At 42.3% G+C, this 7,097-nt stretch overlaps 1 protein-coding gene across 1 annotated transcript in view; it reads right to left on the bottom strand.

Annotated features, from left to right (window-relative positions):
• Positions 1-6,733, bottom strand: part of LOC118425700 (potassium voltage-gated channel protein Shal-like) — a 54,013-nt gene extending 47,280 nt beyond the window's left edge. Inside the window, exon 1 of the mRNA XM_035834740.1 lies at positions 6,703-6,733. The gene's annotated coding sequence lies outside the window, so the exon portion shown is untranslated. The remainder of the gene's footprint in view (positions 1-6,702) is intronic.
• Positions 6,734-7,097: the final 364 nt, after the last annotated feature.

Genomic DNA, 7,097 nt, shown 5'->3' with positions numbered 1-7,097 from the left:
GGAGATGTACGACAGGTTGCAGAAGGTAGTTTGCGGAAGGCGCCAGGCCCGGACAACATCACGGGGCGGTTAATAAGGGAATTTGCATATGAACTCAGCCAGCCACTGGCGGGCATCCTGAACACATCCCTGCACGAAGGCCGTGTTCCCAGAGAATGGCGGGAAGCAACAGTCATTACCATCCCCAAAACAAAACCCCCGACTGTGGAAGATCTCCGACCAGTCTCCCTAACCTCTATATTAGCAAAGGTGTGCGAAGGATTTGTAGCCAAGTGGACATTGTCAGACATCATCCCCAACATCGATCCTAAACAGTTTGGCGGACTACCTTGGAAATCATCTACGCATTGCCTAGGGATTATCTCACCATATACACCGAGGATAAGGCGGGGCGTTAACGTTATTATCATATAGCCTATTCAACTGACAGTTATTTCACACAAATTCATTTATAACAAATAAGCACTTTAATACATTACATAAAAATACATTTGCAATATATATATTGTACAATAGTGTCTATATATAATACAAACATTAAACTATTTCATCATCATCATTTAAGTAATAATTTTAACTAATCATCTGTTTGAGATAGCATATCAGCATCAACATGTGGCTTATTTGCAATACAAACTACATGTATTAAGTGGAGTCCTGGTACCCCCCCATGCAGAGCCTTTTCACTTGGGCACGACAAAGTACGTATATATGAAGTGATTTAGGAAGGTACCGGCTTAATCACGTTAGAAAGCCATAATGAAAATGTGTAAAATCAGCATAATTCCTTTTCGAGTATCCCTATATTCCCCATGTGGAGCCCTAATTAACATAACCAATCAATCATAATATTTTGACAGTTATGCATGGTTTACACACAAACAACAGTACAAAAAAAATTCATGACTGTCCCCTGTATAATGGTGCGGTCCAAAAATTGGTCGGTTATTAGAATAACCGACCACTTTTGAGGTTACTGCCTGATAACCCATGGGAAATGGGGGCCTCTGATTGGCCAACTCCATCTGGCTATATGATAATATCTGAGAAACCCCACGCACAGATTACCTACAGACCATGGTGAAATCCACTTTTGTATGGAGCTTTGATGATAACGCTCTGCTGTAGGTTGGAGAACAGTAAGGCACATTTGGGATTGCCAGGCAAAGCAGTAGATCTTCAGCAGAGGAGATAAGGGTGAACTAACAAGGAAGGGTCACATTGGGCGGGCTGGAAGGGGGCTAAGAGCTTGGCCTGGGTCGCCTTCAGCTGCCCTGACAGCTGCGAGCTGCCGGCAAGATGGGGACAACAACCTGAATCAGCTTCTCTCAGCTAAGGAGATCCATGAACAAACATCCTTGTGTGTTGAAGGAGTTTTCAGAACAACAAAACATTACCTGTACAATCAGAAGACAAATAACATGCTGTGTAATCAATATGAGTACAAACACTGTCAAGTGTGAGGAATATCAGTGATTATCTGTGTATGATTCTATAGAAAATATCATAAACAGAAAAGAATTAGCGTTGCGGGGTTGTCCATATCGACCAATTACGTACTGAAAATCTGATAGCAATACCAATAGATATAATGACACGCCATAAATGACATCTCTGATGATTTTCCTTGGTGATTCCGGACAACACGACGACCTCTCTTTCATCGACTTGGGATCAGAGAGTTTGGGTGGGATTAACTGACAGGTTAAATCGTAACTTATCGGAAGGTTATCTATGTAGCACAGTATTTTGCATTGGTCCTTTCGTATTTGGACAAATCTTATCAACTGTTGCATTGCTTTCGTGATCAAAGGCATACAGTTTGTTGACCTAGAATAGCCAAAAAGGAAGCTGGACGAGCAACTACGTGTATTGAGTAGAAATGAGATGTCTCCGCGCACTAAAGGCATGTGTTCCGTGTAAAGGCATCGTTGGATCCACTTGATCAGTTTTGACATACTGCCAAACCGCAGAAGACCAAATCCCAATACAAATAACACATGTTCTACCCAATATTTATAACATGCGGTTCATGTCTGTCTAGCGTGTGTAGTTCAACACAAGAGGTGCAGGGGTCCTTTCAGGTTATCTGCCATGACAGTACTCCTGGGCCTGGAACTATTCAGTTTGAAAATGTAACAGCAGAAAATTCGGCACTTCAAACCACCAGGTCGGCCCGCTGAGACAGTGCCGGGTTGTCTGTAATAATCCTTCCATCATCACCCGTCCCGCGGAGTGCTAGATCATTACCCATGAAGGACATCAAAGAGACCATGACCTGTCTCATCCCGTCCCAGCGTAGGGCGCTTAGGAGGTTAATTGAAACTCCTCCAAAGGCGACGCTACATTTGCCCGTTGCTTTTCGCTTCGGAGCATCATCAGACAGAGAAATACATTTACATGAAAGATTCAAAAGGACGGATCGGCCATGGGATACGTTTTCCTTCATCATCATCATCATTCGACGTTTCGTTGGGATTATACCGCCCCTTACGGGGTGACATACCCTTTCGTTAGCTAATACAAGACGGGGATGCACCAGGTCTCCCGTCCGGGTGAATTTTCCTTACAATAGCTGAGTTCTTCAACAACACTGCAAACTCAAGAGCTGTTGAATTTGATGAATCAAGACCCGATACTGGGTGATTGCTAGTTTAACGTTGCCCGAAAACATCAACAATCCATATAAGTTTAAAGCGGACATAACGGCTCGTAGACAACCACATCGTACGGTTGTAGCAGCTGTGACCTTGCCAGCCATAGGTAACATCGCCCCGCAGACCAAATATTGAAGTTTGACATAAACTGTCACCTTTCGTCAAACCCTGTTGCCGTTTACGGCAAGACAAATCACTGCACGCCTAGCGGAGGCCAATGTCCCTCTATTCAGAGCTCAGGGTGCTCCGACTTTCCAATTACGGCCAGATCTATTCCTCATTACAAACCGGACACGCCATTCGTCATTCATGTAGAAAATGACCGCTGTTGTCATGGTGTTTGTAAAGTTCACTAGAGATGATTCGCAGGTAAAGTGATGGTCACATGTCACCCCCGCCCTCGAAAGTCCTTTCTCTATCACAAGTTGAATGCCTTCGCCCCCCCCCCCCCCCCATGGTCTCACATATAGTAAAATGAAACACCCAAGCCCCCCAACACCCAAGCAAAATCCTGGCTATGGGCATGAGTCAGAAGCGTTGATTATCTGTCGCCATCTATTCTCACTGAAACCATTCAATCCCGGCTTCAATCAGTGTAAAATAAAACGTAAGTGGCAAAGTCGGCGACGCTGGGCACTATCCAAAAATACATCCCATTCCATTCCCCATTCCGCCTGTGATAAAGTTAGACCTTAATTCGTCTACTTTCACACAGGCGACCAGCTTAATGTATATTCCACACGACCTCTTTATGTCTTCCAGGTCAATTTGGTCAGAGTTACAAGTAGAAGTGAACATTATTCAATGCTCACCTGTAGTTTACCAGTCGACGCTGTCACCCTGTTAACCCCAAAGTCGGGCACTGAATTCCGTGTAGTTCTAAGGTCACTTTCGTGCACTTGCGGTTGAAGCCAGCTCATAAATGTACATGTACACATACGTAGGTCTATGCATGAAAAGTATTTTTTTTTTAGTTTTGCAATCCTGGTGTTGTATTTGCAAGCCTACTAGTGCATTGCAAATATTCTGGTGTTTTGCTTATTCAAAAATAAACTAATGTTTCGTATCTGTAATACGGACGGTGTATTTGTAAACTTCATTTGTGTTATGCAACCACAGAGAGTTTTTGTAGCCTCATTTCCAAACATTTGATATAGATAAAAAAATGGATGTGGATGTAGATTCTATAAACATAAATACCATAATTGACATAAAATCATACGATTCCGGTTGGTTCTTAACAGGATTTTAATGATTGGGGCTTCATTGATTGGTAGTTAGTTAGTTTGTTATACATATGTCTATTTATCGCAAAGAGATTGCCCAGGACATTCCAACACACATGTACTACGTACAGCACAAAGCAAACGTGGGAACTTTATAGATGTCTTGGAATATCTCGAAGTCTCGAACAGTTGCTAATCATCTCCTGATTCACAATTGATACTTGTTTTCCACCGAGAAACAGAGGTCCACTATCTGACAATATATCAAGTATCAGATGTGCGCTACATCGTCACCAAATGGAAACCGTGCATTAGACATTCTACTAGAGATTAAGTACCACTGCAGACAGCTGTGTGGGCGGTCCTCCTCTTTGTGGTCCATCACAGCCCCATCTCCATCCCCGCATTCAAACTACTCACTGAAACATCATCTGTTCTTCAAGGCCATGAATGGCTGGAAGTAACGATCTCCTCACACCACTTTAAACACGTTTATCCGCAGGAAGAATGGACCATTTCCACTGATTTCTCTTGGATTCGCCTTGAAGGTTGACCGGCAACATACGTTTTGTCAGCCCCCAGAAAGCTCGCCATTTATCAATGTCGCGTGAAAGCCTGTTAGCAAAGTCAGGTTCTCTTTTCTTGTAGACTGAGCTTACGGATATAGATTTTGTATACCCGTCAGTTTTGTATAAGCCTGACATCAAACGTCCTTGTACAACTTTGATCCGCATTCAAATGACCGTTACCCTGCGTATAGCTGGTCGTCATTTAGAAAGAGAAAAGCCATACAAGGTTTGATACCTTGGGATACGCTGCATTCCTTGATCATAATACCCAAAGAACTGGCTCGCTAGCTTCGCCAATCATGCACACAATTGATATCGGTCCTTTGAAATATTCTCGGCAGGACTCAATAGTGAAAACTCGACCAGGAAGAGGAAACGTGTCATTTGGGCTTACAGAACTACAAAATACATGTTCGCGTGCAGAACTACTAGTTGCCAAAGCTTGTTGGCCGATCTTATTACAGACAAGCTTCACGCACCCGAAAATGTACATCAAATGCTTGAAGTTCCGTATCTAAAAATCGATCGATGAGAATGATTTTTGAAGTGCTCCATTACCGTGGAAAATTTACTTCAGCAATTTTCTCGACATCTCGATTTTGTGAACCGCCCACGGAAATATGTACCCCATATAAAATGCCACCAATCGGTGCAGATTACTGGCTTCGGATGTTTGATACTCTAATGGGAACCCGCTCTCTGCTGAGATGAGACAAAGCTTTTCCATGAACGATCAGATCAGTAAGTCGACAACAAAAGTATTCAATGGTGAACATTTTTAACAATAAATCCACACAAATTGTTCGTATCCTCGTCAAAAGCTTTTACGTGAACGATCAGTAAGTCGACAACAAAAGTATGTAATGGCGAACATTGTTAACATTAAAGCCACACAAATTGTTCGTATCCTCGCCCAAGGAGCAATTGCAGGTAGCCAATAGTAATTTCCACTGTATTTAACGACAAAACTTACATCCCTACTACTATTACGTATAAAAGAGCGCAACGAGGTTGTTCACCGTGCAAGTTCATTGCAAGTTCAGTGGAAGTTTAATAAAAGTTTTCATCTGCAAGGCAGTGGGAAATAACAAGATCATTAGAATCCTAGCATGTTACCCATTACTGCTCAAGAACTAGCACGAGAATGCACTGTTGAATTATGTTTATTGGGTTTCAAGTATGCAAGATCATCGTTATATGCATCAAACATGTAGGTATGAGATGTATCAAAAAAGGAAATTACATGTTCTGAATGTCAGAAAACCTTTGTGTTGCATTTATGGCACATCGCAGAAGCTTTGTAGTTCTCGCTTCTCTTTCCTTAATGACTGAAATCAGTGCCATGTGTAATGGTTGATGTCCTGTTCTGATTTGTCTTTCACAGTGAGAGCCCACACAGAAACACCGGGATGTCACTCAAGTTTTTGTTATCTAACACTTCACCAGGCAACTCACTGTACAATTATGTGAATACCCTAGAGCATTCTCATTTCTGATATGGATTCGTGCGTAAAATTGGAAATGTAGCCATGATTTATTAATTTCGTTGGTGAATAATTACTTCTGATATCATAAAAGATTTAGTGTAGGCAGTTTCACATATACCCACGGGGAGAACAGTTCTGAGATGATATCGCCACCTTCTTGTCTCGTACCTCCAACTCAATGCCAGAAAGACAAATATGATTTGTCGCTAGAGGGAACATTTTGGTGTGCGATCAGTCGCTACTCGCAAACATGAAATTGTTAAAAGATATATTCATTCTTTACATTCATTATTTAGACCGCACAGTAGGCCGTTTGGCGCATACATTGCGGAAGTACAATGTGTGCACCATCGACAGGAAAACATTACGGTTACCACATTCTGTCCCTCAATCTCTCATGTGTCTGTGTGTGGCTTCGTTTGTCACTGTGTGTGTGTGTGTGTGTGTGTGTGCGTGCGTCTGTGCGCACGCGTGTATGCCACTGTGCTGAGTGTGTATGTTGTATCTAGGACTCCGCCAAGCTAAACGTTACGTCTCTTCCCGTGTTTGCGTACCCAAACCACCCAGAACGCATATCGCATGAACTTATTGACAACTATTGCCGGGATGCCAGTCTATTTATTAATATGCTGAGCCACTTGGATCTTCGCAACCCTTCGCGTGCCCAACAGAAATACCACAATAGCCCAAGCTGCATTTGGATCGAATGGCTATGCAGTGGAATGAATTATTCTGATGTATGAAGAAAATACATTCACGTTACCTTGGAAGTTCGCCATCTTGTTGAATTTGCCGCGACATGTTGTCACGTGATCGGCTCCGAACCGTGAAACTAGCCGAAAATTCGTCGTCACCAACTAACGTTACCTTGGTGATGTTTCTTTATTTTTCTGGTAGGAATATGATTAATGATAAATAACAAAGTGCCGGCCTGACATCGTAAGAATATTCAAATTCAGTTTTACACTGCCGATATCAAAATAAATTTGGAAACTGAGCCTACACATGAAATGCATGCTGTAATACCCCGCCTTGAAAAGAAGGCATCAGTTTAATAATCATACTTGCTGGTTATGATTACAGTACCTCTGCTCACCAGAAAATAAATCTTCAAACAGCACTATGTAGTAATGCTCAACTCGTAATATGACACAATGC

The sequence above is a fragment of the Branchiostoma floridae genome, chromosome 11 (genome assembly GCF_000003815.2).
Source record: "Branchiostoma floridae strain S238N-H82 chromosome 11, Bfl_VNyyK, whole genome shotgun sequence".
NCBI classification, from domain to species: domain Eukaryota; kingdom Metazoa; phylum Chordata; class Leptocardii; order Amphioxiformes; family Branchiostomatidae; genus Branchiostoma; species Branchiostoma floridae.
This window is presented reverse-complemented; position numbering and strand designations above follow the sequence as displayed.